This window comes from Eptatretus burgeri, chromosome 1, assembly GCF_056783735.1.
Source record: "Eptatretus burgeri isolate ZD-2024b chromosome 1, Ebu_testis_v1, whole genome shotgun sequence".
Classification (NCBI taxonomy): Eukaryota; Metazoa; Chordata; class Myxini; order Myxiniformes; family Myxinidae; genus Eptatretus; species Eptatretus burgeri.
Window position 1 is genome coordinate 68,375,533 of NC_140961.1, and position 14,536 is coordinate 68,390,068.

The window sequence follows — 14,536 nt, forward strand, 5'->3', positions numbered from 1 at the left end:
CGGATTACAGGCGCACGCCACTACGCCCGAAGGTAGTATAAAAGCATCAACGGTGATAAATGTTGATGATATGTTGAACGGTGATAAATGAATGATAAAACATCGTCTTGAACAATCAGATTTGCCACTCGCCGACCCTCCCCAAGTCCTTTTTTCTCAAGACTGCGTGGAGTAAGATGTTCTACGAACTATTGAACTCTCTCGCTTCCTCCACCACTGAAGGCGGATGGAGGTTATGTGTGCACCACTGTGTTTGTCTGTGAGCAGGCTATCAAAAAGTCATATAGATTTGGATGAAACTTGGTGGGCAGGTTGGGGTGTGTGACAAGGACGAATTGATTCGATTTTGGTGAGAATCTTGGATCCGGATCCAGATCTGGCCGATCAGTGAGAAACAAAATATAAACTGTGCAGCCTGGCAGAGGCATGTGCTCGACTGAATGCCTTTCTAGTTACCCTCGCCAAAGAAGAGGGTATTGCATTTGGGTCTGTTTGTTTGTCTGTCTCTCTGTTTGTTTGTTTGTTTGTTTGTTTGTTTGTTTGTTTGTCCGCACAGAACTTTCATGTTTTTCTCTGCAACTTCTTGTTGGATTGAAACGAAATTTTCACCATAGGTGCGATTGCTCTTGTAGAATGATGTCTTGTAGAAGTCTTGTAGCTCTTGTAGCTCTTGTACGTCTTGTAGCTCTTGCAGAATGATCTTGTAGAATGATGTAATCATAATTATGATGTCATAGGTTACATGGTGTGGCAGCCAAATTGGAAAAACGGGATAAAGTTGGACCTTTGTATCACTGAAACCACACCAAGGAAAAAATTGAAACTTGGCACACAGCAAGTACTCCTCATGTGGAATGAGTGTTTTTGTATGACGTTATAGGTGCCTTCGTTATGATGTCATAATTGCATTTGTAGAACGCTACATCTGATCAGTCTGAATTTTTTTTGAGTCATCTCGGAATAAATGGTGCACAGAAAAATTTTTGATGACGTCATCGGTCACTTTATTTGGCAGCCCTTTTTTTTCTTTTTTAACCTTCAAAAAGCTTCTTCTCTGAAGTGGCTGAGCAGATCAAGGCAAAACTTTACAAGTATGACATATTCACACATGATGTCATAGGTCACATGGTTTGGTAGCCATATTGGATTTACCCGAAAAACTATTTTTAAAATCTTCTTTTCCAGAAGGGCTGGACAAATCGAGGGGAAACTTCACAGAAATGTTCCACAATCCATCGGTGTACAAGTTTGTTAAGGAATAATTGACAGGTCACATGGTTTGGCAGCCACATTGAATTGAAGAAAAAATATTGAAAAATGTTTTCTCTGGAACTGCTTAATCAATCAACATGAAACTTCAAATTTATGATCTAAATCTTAAGGGGAATAAAAGTTTTAAATTTCGGCTTGATCGGACACGTGGTCTGGCAGCCAGAATAATTTAGTTTTTTGGTATCGGTTATTTTTACTTATTTATTTATTTATTTTAATGAGGCTCACTTGGCCGTGCCTGGATGGGTTTGAGGGTATAGGAGTATCAGCTGAAATTCGAATCCTATCCAGGTTCCTCCTGATGACTTCATCTTTGCTTTTTTGCTTGGCTGGGTTCCTTCTGATGACTCCAATACAGGACTGTACCGATTTGGTCTTCCATTTGATTTGAATTGAATTAATTTTAATCCCATTTTAAATTCAATTGAATTATAATTTTAAAAAACGTCATGGGTCAGGGTCAGGCGTCCAATCAAAGCAGGGTTGCCTCAAAGTGGGACGTCTTGGTACCCAGTCATCACTGCCAGCAGTTATAAAGTGGCAGTTAAAATTATGTCTCATTAATTACGTAACACACCAGTACACAAACACCACATAAAGTACACCACACAAAACTATACAAGCATGACACAAAACAAGTTCTGGCGAGGGTCTGCAATCTCTGATTGCTCTTTCTAGTTTAAAATGTTTTTATTACTTATTGACGATAAACTGAAAGCAATAATGAAGTGTAAAAACAGGACTGGATTCGGACTCAATGACTTGTCAACAAAATAATGGGGCAGGTCAGAAGAGAAGATGATATGGATATGGCCAACAATATTAAACATAATAACAAGGTATTATTTAGTCCACAAAGGGTAAAGAACAGGTTCAGACAAGTGTTGGCCCATTGGGAAATAGCACAGGGGGGGTGTTGTTTAGGGATAATAATGAGATTGCAGTCATTAAATAGTTATTTTGCTTCAACATTTACACAAGACTAGTCAGAGGATTTACCAATAGCTGAGAAAACCTATCTTGGGGATAAGGAAGGGCTGGTTCTCAGAGAAGGTCCATGCACAGGAGTGGAGGCAATAATTATACAGTAAAGAAAGCTAAGAGAAGATAAAGCATCTACAAGTATTGAAGGAGGTCGTTGAGCAATGATGTTAACCAATATCTTTAACGACTCATTTGAGTCAGGACAGGTGCCAAAGGATTGGAGAGTATAGTAAGTGGAGCATGGAATGGTCTCCCTGGAAAGGTGGTGGCAGAAAAAACAGTGGATGGATTTGAACTACAATAGATAAGTTCCGAGAACCAGTGGAGAGGTAGGGGTACATTAATACTGGCAGGATTGTGTGTAGGCATGACAGGACAAACGACCTCCTCCTGCATTAAAGTTCCTTGTGTTATCCTAAAATCTATACTCTAAATATACCTGGTGTTGGCTTAATGGTTAGGGTGGTGGGCTTTGGATCCTAGGGTCCAAAGTTCAAAATCCCGCTCAGCTGTTGAATTAATACCAGGTGGGGTTAACTCGGCCTGTCATCCTTCCGAGGTCGGCAAAATGAGTGCCAGCATGCTGGTATCCTGTGTCGGAGTGGCGACCCATCCAGGATTGTGCCCAATAGCCAAGGAGACTGCTTAAACAGCACCAACACTCTGCACAGAGTATGGTCCCAATCCCCTCCTATACTCTAAGAGAGATGTTTGTCTGTCTGTCTGTGATCACCATTTTTCTCAGAGATGACCAAATGGGTCTTCGTCAATCTTTCATTGGTTCATCAATGATTGTCAGGGAGTGTCTTTCATGGGGGTGGGAATTTTGAACACTGAAAAAAACAAAGTTGGATTTTTGGGCATTTTTTTTATCGCTCTATAGTGCCTATGCCTTTGTAGCTACAATGCCTATAATAAGTCTACACTCCTTTCAAAATGTTCATCTTATGATGCCTTTTAGCCTGGAATTAAATTGCAATAAAACAGACTTTCCCCACCTTTATTTACACATCATAACCCACAATGTCCAAGTGAAAAACAAATTCTACATATTTCATAAAATTAATTAAAAATACAAAATTAGAATATCTTGGTTGGAGAAGTATTCACCCCCTTATAAGAGCAATTGTAAACGAGCTCAGGTGTAACCAATCACCTTCAACATCCCACACCAAGTTAATTGGCCTCCACCTGTGTTAAATTGCCATGATTCCGATTATTTCAGGAAAAAAAAGCTGTTCCTGTTGGTTTCCTCTGCTTGGTAGTGCATTTCACAGCAAAGATTCAACCATGAGTACCAAGGAGCTTTCAAAAGACCTCCGGGATAAGTTGTGGAAAGGCACAGATCAGGGGATGGGGATAAATATATTTCAAAGGCCTTGAATATCCCTTAGAGCACAGTCAAGACAATCATTAAGAAGTGGAAGGCATATGGTACCAATAATACACGACCGAGATCAGCCTGTCCCTCCAAATTGGATGACAAAGCAAGGAGGAGACTGATCAGAGAGGCCACCAAAAGGCCAATGATAACTTTGGAAGAGCGACAGGCCTTTATGGCAAAGACTGGTCACTGTGTGCATGTGCAATATCCCAAGCACTCCACAAATCTGGCTGGTGTGGTGGGATGGCAAGAAGGAAGCCATTTTTTTGAAAAAAAATAGACCGGTAACACCGGTCAAATCTATGTCAGGTCAGGTTCGATTTGTGACCTGCTACAGGTACCATGTAAACCTGTACTAACCTGTTCCATGGCCGGGTTGTCGGCGACTAAACCGTCTCCCCCACCAGGTTTTCTGGTGAGGAGGGTGTTTGGATATGGACACCCAGCAGGATTAAAAACAAAACCTGTCAAAGGGTGGAGGAGCTCCTTGTGAGCCAACGGCCATCCATATCTAGTGCCCAACTGTGTCTGCGGACGTCCTCCTGCAGTTGGGTCACTTCTTATTAGGAGGTTGGTGGCAGGATTTGCACTCCGGCCACCGTAAAACCCTTCATTCCGCAAAACGCAAAAACGCAAAAAAATCTGAAAAACCCACTCCGTGGGAGTACCTCCTGTGCAGCTTCCCTTCGCAGGGCAGCTCACCGGATGACGGGATTGGGGCAAAGCCTTCGGGACCCCGAATCTTTGATAGGAGGGAAACCACGGGGTAACATCCCTGGGTCAGATTGCGGGAAAGTGTGTCGGAGTGGTGCTGAGGTGTCGTCCACCAGACGGCGGTCTCCTTGGGTTAACCTGAGGCGGTCCCTTCGGGTGGGTGCCTGGAATGTCCTATCCCTAAGAGAGGATGATCACCTGTCTGTTATCATCTGAGCTCAAGCGTTTGGACATCGGGATTGCAGCTCTCTCTGAGGTTTGGAGACCAGATTGCGGCGAGATAATGGTGGGTGGTTACACCTACTATTGGTCTGGTCGCTCTGATGGTTACTATACCCAAGGAGTTGCTGTAGCTGTGTCCAATAAGCTGACCCCAATGATAATTGAGGTAACACCGGTCAACGAGCGTATTATGAGATTAAGGATTCGTCACTCCTTAGGTGTCATTTCCCTGGTCTCTGTTTATGCTCCGACTGAGGCGAGTGATCTCACCGTGAAGGATGCATTCTACGCCACACTCGAGTCTGTGGTTGATCAGTGCCCCAGACGAGATACACTTCTAGTCTTGGGGGATTTCAATGCATCGACTGGAACTGATAGGGACGGTTATGAGGTGTGTATTGGTCCCCATGGGTCAGGAACTATGAACCAGAATGGCACTAAGTTCCTTGACTTTGCAAGAAGTCATGGACTTAGGGTGGCTGGTTCATGGTTTCAGCGCCCACAAGCTCATCGCTGGACTTGGTATTCCAACGCTGGCGGTGTGGCAAAGGAGATTGACCAGGTCCTCATTGACGGTCGTTGGAGGATGATCCAGAACTGCAGGGTCTACCGGAGTGCTCAGTTCCTCAATACTGACCACAGGCTTGTTGTAGCAACTCTAAAGCTGCACCTTAAATCCTGGAGAATGGTACCATCCCAGCCGAGGCTGGATGTTGCCAAGCTCAGGGATGAGAGAGTAGCTGAGGAGTTTGCGAACAGGCTGAGTGGACACTTGGGGGGTCTGGGTGCTTTGGGGGGTCCTGAAGAGTTGTGGAGCGCCTTCAAGACCACCGTCCTTGATGTTGCCGGTGGATGCCTTGGAGCTCACTGCAGGGCAAAGAAGAATTTTGTCTCTCAAGGGACACTGGATACCATTGACCAGAGTCGCAGGGCCAGGCTGAATGGCAGAGCTGAGCTGTTCAGGGAGCTGAGGCGTAAAACTGTACGTGCACTGAGGGTGGACAAGGAGGCCTATGTGCGAGGAATCTGTGAGGGGGTAGAGCATCACCTGTGGACAGGTGATTCTCGTCCCGCTTACAGGGGAATTCGCGCATTACGTTCATCCAAGCCCATCCCTCGGAGCACTACAGTTCGAGCAGAGAGTGGTAGGCTCTTGACAGAGGAGTCTGAAGTGAAGACCTGCTGGGCCGGTTACTTTGAGCGGTTGTACCAGGCTGATCCCCCAACTGTCGAGTTGGACGTCAAGGGTGTTACAATCCCTGTTGCTGACCCTCGAATCAACTGTGGTCCACCTACACTTGTGGAAACACGGGCTGCGGTGAACCAGTTGAAACGGGGCAAAGCTCCAGGGATCTGTGGCATCCATGCCAAACTTCTCAAGGCTGGTGGAAATGCTGCACTCGTGTCGTTGCATGCAGTTTTGTGCTCTGCCTGGAACACAGGCATCATCCCAACTGACTGGAAGAGGGGCCTTGTTGTCCCTCTCTGGAAAGGGAAGGGTGATCGCCAAGACTGCAACAACTACCGAGGGGTGACGCTGCTCTCAGTGCCGGGCAAGGTCTTTGCTCGGATAATTCTCGATAGGGTTCGCCACCATCTGCTTGAGCACCAGCGTCCAGAGCAGTCAGGCTTTACACCAAAGAGGTCAACGATTGACCGTATCCTTGCACTTCGTGTCCTCACCGAACGCAGATGAGAGTTTCGGCAGGGGCTGCTTGCAGCCTATGTTGATCTCTGTTAAGCGTTCGATTCAGTGAATCGGGATGTCCTCTGCAGGATTCTTGGTCTTCGTGGGGTGCCACCAAAACTGATCGATCTGATGTCTGAACTCTACTCTGGTACTGAGAGTGCTGTGAAGTGTGGTGGTACCATCTCTGACTTATTTCCAGTTGTTACTGGAGTTCGTCAGGGATGTGTACTTGCCCCCACACTTTTCAGCACTTGTATGGACTGGATTCTAGGGAGGATGTCGGAGAGATCAAGTTGCGGTGCGTCATTTGGGAATGTCAAGATCTCGGACCTTGACTTTGCAGATGATGCAGTCATTTTGCGGAGACTTTAGACATCCTCTTGGGGGCCCTCGAGGTGCTGAATGAGGAGTTGGAGCCGTTGGGATTACGGGTTTCTTGGGTCAAAACTAAGATCCAGGCTTTCGGTGACATCTTGGATGCTGCTGTCCTGTCTGTGTCTGTTTGTGGTGAGGATGTTGAGGTCGTGGAGAGATTCACTTACCTTGGCAGTGATATTCATGTCTCTGCTGGCTGCGAGTCAGAGGTCAATAGACGTCTGGGTCGGGCCTGGGGAGTCATGGATTCACTGGATCATGGGGTGTGGCGCTGCCGGTACCTGTGCGGGAGGACGAAAGTCCGAGTCTTCAGGTCCTTGATACTTCCAGTCTTGCTCTATGGGTGCGAGACTTGGACTATGACCAAGGATCTGAGACGGAGACTTAATTCCTTTGGTACCAGGTCTCTTCGGAGAATCCTTGGTTATCGCTGGTCGGATTTTGTGTCCAACGAGCGGTTGCTGAGAGAGACTCGGATGAGATTTGTTACCTGCATAGTCCGTGAGCGTCAGTTGCGGCTGTATGGACATGTGGCTCATTTTCCTGACTCTGATCCTGCTCACCAGATTCTCTCAGCGAGGGAGTCTCATGAGTGGAGGAGGCCAGTGGGTCGACCACGTGCCTCATGGTTGCAACAGATTGACCATCATCTCAAGGAGATGGGGATGGGCCTGGCATCTGCCTGGGGGATGGCCAGACGGAGGCCCCTGGAGTACCGGCGGAAAGTGGACGCAGCGACGTGCTGTTCTGGCACATGCTCCCATACCTGACTTGACCTGACTGGTCACTGTGTGCATGTGCAATATCCCAAGCACTCCACAAATCTGGCTGGTGTGGTGGGATGGCAAGAAGGAAGCCATTACTCAAAGAAAGCCCACTTTGAGTCCCATTTGAAGCATGCAAAAAAAAAAAAACACTCCAGAGATCCTGAATCCATGTGGCAAAAAGTTTTGTGTTCTGACGAAACCAAGATGGAACTTTTTGGCCTAAATGCAAAACGTTACGTTTGGCACAAACCCAACACAGCACATCACCCAAAGAACACCATCCCGACTGTGAAGCATGGTGGTGGCAGCATCAGGTTATGGGGATGTTTATCATCAGCAACGACTGGGGCAATTGTCAGGATGGAAGGGAAAATGGATGGAGCAAAATACAGAAAAATCCAAGAGGAAAACCTGCTGCCCTCTGCAAGAAAGCTGAAATTGGGATGGAAGTTCACCTTTCAGCATGACAATAACCCCAAGCACACCGCCAAAGCTGCACTGGAGTGGCAAAGGACATAAAGATAAATGTTCTTGAGTGGCCCAGCAAGAGTCCCGACCAAAATCCAATGGAAAATCTGAGGCATGACTTGAAGATTGCTGTACATCAACACTTCCCATGTCACTTGACTTAGCTTGAACAGCTTTGTACAGAAGAATGAGCAAATATTGCCCAATCAAGATGTGCAAAGTTGGTAGATATCTATCATAACAGACTCGCAGCTGAAATTTTTGTTAAAGTTGCTTCCACCAAGTAATAACTCAGGGAGGATGGACACTTGTCAAACCAAGATATTCAGGTTTGGATTTTTAACTAATTTTCTGAAATATGTAGAATTTGTTTTTCACTTGGACGTTGTGGGTTACGATGTGGAAAAAGTCTGATTTTATGCAATTTAATTCCAGACTATAAGGCAAAAAAGGTGAAAACTTTGAAAGGCACTGTATGTGAAACGTAATGTTAAATGATCCCCGACCTCATTCCTTAGTGCGTGTCGGGAAGTCTTTTCGGCTCACACAAAAAAGATAGAATAAAAACTTACTTTGATTTCATTAAAATGCCAACAGGATTAGAACAGCATTGGGAAATGCAGGAACCCTTGCTAGTATTAAATAAGGCAATTCTCTACATGTTATGATCTTACTCATAGAGTACCCACCCTATGGGCATTCCTGTTCCAAGCATGCAATACTTCTGACGCATAGCTTTACTTGGGCAGTGTATAGGCAACTGACAACTTTGTATAGGCAAAAAAACAATCTCAGGTGATGTGCATGAAGCAAAAAATATTTACTGCTTACAATTCAAAAGGCCTCACTGCACTGAAAAACGTGCAGCAGGAATCCTGTACTGTCCTGTAAATGGCAGAGACTTGTAATACCCTTCCCCACCTGGAGGCGGCGCTACACAATACACATTTACATGGGGAATGTGTGCCCCCTCTCCCTCCCCCCTCCAACCAAGACCACCCGCAAAGATTTTAAAAAATACCCCTATACACTAACTGGGGTCATGCTGATCGGATGTCGCAAGTCTGGATGTAATCAGCCCAGAACTGTAGGAGGAGTAGCACAAAAAGCAAACTCGCACACAAACACACACACATATACACACACACACACACACACACACACACACACACACACACACACACACACACACACACACACACACACACACACACACACACACACACACACACACTCTCACACACACTCTCACACACACTCTCACACACACACACACACACACACACACACACACACACACACACAGGTCCGTGAATTATAGTCACGAGGAAATAGATGTTTAAAATAATGAAGCGTATGTACAAAATAAATGCAGAGGAGTTTTTTTTTCCAGCAAATGGACTGTGACAGGACGAAGAGCCACAGCCTGAGAGTTAAGAAGAGGAGAGTTAAGACGGGAGTAATCTATTTCACTCAGAGAGTAGTTAATGTATGAAATGATCTCCCTGAAAAGGTAGTGGCAGGAGAAACAATAGATCGGGTTAAACTTGACTTGGAAAGGTCGCTAGAAACATTGAGGGTAGAATGGAACATGGATATTGTCAGGAATGGTAATTAGCTTAGGTATGATTGGGGGATTCTTGATACATCTGCAGTGATTGTGATGTCGGTGAAGGGATCTCATCACTCATCAAAAGGTGATGCTCTGTCGGTGTTTGTTCATTACTCATCCTAGATGTCTTCACCCCTGCTCTCCAAATATTATACATGTTTGTAAATATAAATAGATTAATAAAATGTTTATTTGCATGCCATCCTGGTGATATTCATCTTGTGACTGTCCCACTGTTCCTTCACCCACTCCTCCACCCCCCCTCCCATCCCCATGGATATGGTGTCGGTTTAGTGCAGGCATTGATGGACCAAATGGCTTCCTCCTGGGTTTAACTTCCCTCTCTTTTAAATTTCCTTGCATAATCATATTTTTCGGAATGCAGTTGGCATTCGAAAATATACAAGCCACTACAAAGTAATGACATCACCAGCCTCAGGTTCTGGTTATACGTTCATTATCTTGAACATCCACGCCTTTGGCTGATGGTTTGGTGAGCGATTTCAAGATTGAAAAATGTTCAGTACCCAACAAAATGACCAAGAATGATGTATCTTTCCCTGCTTTCCCACTTTTCCTGCAAGAGGAATATTGCCCCACCTTACTCTACCCCTAAAATATTACATTCAGATGAGTTACCTCTGGCTGCCTCGTCTGTGTCACAGTCCAACTTGGCTCAACCCGAGTTGATGTCTCATTATGAAATGGAAATTCTCACCCCATTTTACTCACCTCCTGAAAAGCTGTGTGGCGATGGGGCACATTTGAATACACTTAAGGAACAATTGCTGCAGAAAGGAGGAAGCATTGACTCACATTCCCGTTTATTCCAACACGCTTATCCACAGGAATGTTTCTGCATTCAAGCATATCTCACACCAATATAATCATTTTGAAGTGAAAACAATGTGGGCATATCACATCGCCTTAGAATTTTAAAGAAGCATTGGAAACAATTTCTGGATGATAACGTTTTCATCTTTACAGTGTGAAGCAATCAATTTTGTTTCCTCCACAAATATAAGAAACAAACACAAGAACAACGACAAACATGATGCAAGGACAGCGACAAGCGTGATAGAAACAAACATGATGGAAGGACAATGTCATTTCCATCTTGGCCTGACTCCATCTTGGAAAGTTACCTTCCCTTGAAGCTGGCCTCAGGGTTCCACTGCACATGAAAAAGCACATCTTTCAGTTAATAATAGATGTTCTCCTGTCCTGTATAGGTGAAGACAGATCCATGCCAAACTAGGCTGTAATAAACAGAATGCTTTTGTGTCTGATTTTTAGTGAAAGAGCCAACGATGGGCAAAGGTCATTGAAGTAGTTTTAAATTCCTTATTCTTTCACATAATTTTATTAGGCTACTTGCGCAGTTTTTACACTCCGGTGCAATTGACAGGCAAACAGACTTTGGTGACCATCATTTGCAAGAATAGAAAACAAACAACAGATAATTATATCTGTTGACATCGAATGGTGTCTCAAAATTATAGCCACGACGACTTTGTGTGCACTCGAAACAATAGGATGTTGTTTTGGAAGGGACTGGTCGTATCACACAAACATTATTTTCCATCGCTGCCAAGTCGAAATAAATTATGCATTTGTGGTCATAGAGCACTGCAGGTAATTTAAGAGCTATTGTGCTCCCTCTTGCGTAAATTGGGAATGTTTTGAGAAACACACAATATGCGCAGATATAGACTCGTATAACTAACGTGGGAATTTCGATACAACAGCCTGGACAAACACTATAAAGCCAGCCACTGACAATATCTCGTGCATGTGCATGCGATGAAAGGAAAAAAGAAATGCGTAAATATATATATATATATCTTCTTCTTCTTTCGGCTGCTCCCATTCGGGGTCGCCACAGCGGATCATCCGTATGATCCGCATAGTGATTTGGCGCATGTTTTACGCCGGATGCCCTTCCTGACGCAACCCTGGTCGCCTCTTACGACACAGGGATATGGTACACCTATTTTAACCGGGGTATACACCGGGACCAGTACACTGGTACTCATTTCGCCGACCTCAGATGGATGACAGGCTGAGTCAACCCCCTGGTGTTAATTCAGCAGCCAACGGGGATTGAACTCAGGACCCTGGGATCCCAAGCCGCCACCCTAACCACTCAGCCAACACCAGGCTTTTATATATATATATATATATATATATATATATATATATATACATATATATATATATATATATATATATATATATATATATATATATATATTTATATATATATATATATATATATATATATATATATATATATATATATATATATATATATATATATATATATATATACAGTATATTGTTACGGATTTCAGAATCCAGTGTGATGAATGCATTCACACATCCAGGTCCTCAGACAGTTATTTCCTGAAATGCAGGTTCAGATTAGCCCCATCGCCATGTCTAATGGGATCTTAAATGTGATGCATTAAGAAGGGTAAAGAATAGATCCCCTCTCTTATGGGAAGCTTTTTTTCTTTGACAGACACGTTTACACACATTTCTTTCATGAGCTCTGAAGCCGGCCCTTATATTTCCTTTGCAACGTTTTTTCGCGAGCTCCGACGCCCACCTTTTTTGAGAGCGCACGGGTCGTCATGGTAACCGTGCGCAAGTGGTGCGGGGTGAGCTTGGGCGGACTGTGTCCGCAGAGATGGCCCACAGATATTAAATGAATTGGAGGTCTGTTCTGAGCGAGGAAAGCGGAGGCGAGAGAAGTGAAAGGAAAGCGGAGGCGAGAGAAGTAAAAGGGTGAGAGAAAGAGGAGGGAGAAGAGAATGAGAAAGAAAATGAGAAGTAAGTGAGCAAGAAGCGGGTGTAAGCACGCAAAAGAGGAGAAGAAAGCGAGCGTGTGGTGCGCGTGTGGATGTCTGTCCAGCGCCAACAACGAGACAATTCGTCCTTCCCAGTGCTTGGGCAAGCGAGCATGTGGTGCGCGTGTGGGTGTAAGCAGTTCTGACGAGTGAGGCGCAGGTCAGTCACCAACGGACCGTGTGGGTCAATGGATGTCACCAGTTTCGTGAAGTGTGAGGAACTGCCCGTGTCGCAGCACCAGGGTCTAAACCCACGACAGATCATATCTGTGCCCTCCCAGATGTCGAATGATGTTCAAGACTGTTCGCGAGAGGGTGCACGGCAAGGCTGGGTGCTGGCGACGGACGTGACACTCATGCACCCATTTCAGGACATTTTCACTTCACGGACGACTAATCTGGTGAGTGAGACGATTCTTCCCCTCCCCTCCCCCCCCCCAATGATCTGTTGGGTACCCTTGTCTGTGTTTAGCTGTAAGTAAGTCAACCCCCGATAAGCATCTGCTCTTTGTCTCTTTCCTGGCATTTTGATTGATTTTTACCTTGAAATTTATTCTATATTCACCTCAGAAAGTAAAAAGTTAATTTTATTTATTTATTTATTTATTTCATTATTACGAAATCATATATCGATTTCCAACCTATCCGTGTTTGTCCTTTCCTTCTATTGGTCTAGCATTGTCCGAACCGAGATAGACTGGCAGGTAATTACCACAGATTTGACCAAAAATAGTCGGCACGCACCAGCGGTTAAAACGCTCGGCCGCCCTCATTAAAATCTAATCAGATATTATTGGTGCTTTTCCAAGGTCGCGCTCCCCGCTCAGGTAACCATGTGACTTCTAGTTAAATGGAATAATTAGACGTAGACACTAGAACTCGTGGTTAACTGGGTGGCGTTCGTGGTTCTAAAACAACCCACCGTACCGCAACGTTAATTGTGAGCGGTGGCCCCAGATCCGGCTCTACCGAGGACAACCTGGGAATAATCTCCCTGAGTGACAAGCTGGTGTCTCAATACCCGTGGCCACAACAATATTTATGTATATATATATATATATATATATATATATATATATATATATATATATATATATATATATATATATATATATATATATATATATATATATATATATATATATATATATATATATATATATATATATATATATATATATATATATATATATATATATATATATATGAAGACCACAAGGGGAAAACCAGAGATGTCACTTTTTATACTGAACAATTAGAAACCCAGAGTTGTCAGTACTTTACTCCTGGTTATCTCCCTTTCATTCATGTTAACTGTTCCACCATAATATTCAAAGTTGAGAAACTAAAAAATGAAAGGTTGTAAAACTTTCACAGCACTACAATAGCCTATTTGGTTATATCATGGGCTCCGTAGTTGGTGCATATCGTGGTTCAAGCCTGGTCAAACCTTTATTGTGACTTTTATGGGACCCATGCCGTGGCTTAATGGTTAGCGTGTCTGAGTACCCATCCTCATTCGATGTACCCACCGCCCAATCAACCTGCTTAGGTATATGAGGGAGTCACATGAGGTGACTTCCGCTATCGCGGGGGTGGTTTATCCTTGGTTTCCTCCCGGTTTTCCATCATATTAAGTAGTACAGAGTAAGAAATGGAGAATCCGTCGTCATATAAGCGAAATTCCCTTGAGTATGGCGTTGAACACCAATCAAACAAAAAAACAATGACCGTTTAATGTTGAAAAAAATAATCTGTGATCACCAAAGTCATGTAATGTATGCTAATAACCAACAAGCATGAATTTGCTCCACATCCTGGGTTACAATTGCATGGCAATTATTAAACAAGGGAATAACCAGTGATGTCAGTTTGCAACATTGATTCATTCTTTGCTCTTAAATTAAATAACACAGAAGCTTGGCAAATGCTACATGCTTAATTTGATTGGCTAATGATCACTCTTCCTTTTACTGGAAAAGAAATCTATATGACAGTTATTAAACAGTCCACCAAAGTCTTGAAACTTTGTTTTTCAGTTTCTTCAAAATTTACTTATCCTGACATCTCTGGTTTTCCCCTTGTTGTATATATAAATATATATATATATATATATATATATAAATATATATATATATATATATATATATAAATATATATATATATATATATATATATATATATATATATATATAT

At 43.6% G+C, this 14,536-nt stretch overlaps 1 long non-coding RNA gene across 2 annotated transcripts in view; it reads left to right on the forward strand.

Moving 5' to 3' along the window:
* LOC147034669 (uncharacterized) overlaps positions 1 to 14,536 on the forward strand; it is a 256,838-nt gene that overhangs the window by 109,121 nt on the left and 133,181 nt on the right. For both annotated transcript variants that reach the window (XR_015059656.1, XR_015059655.1), the window contains one exon: positions 12,622 to 12,741. This is a non-coding gene — a long non-coding RNA (uncharacterized LOC147034669). The remainder of the gene's footprint in view (positions 1 to 12,621; positions 12,742 to 14,536) is intronic.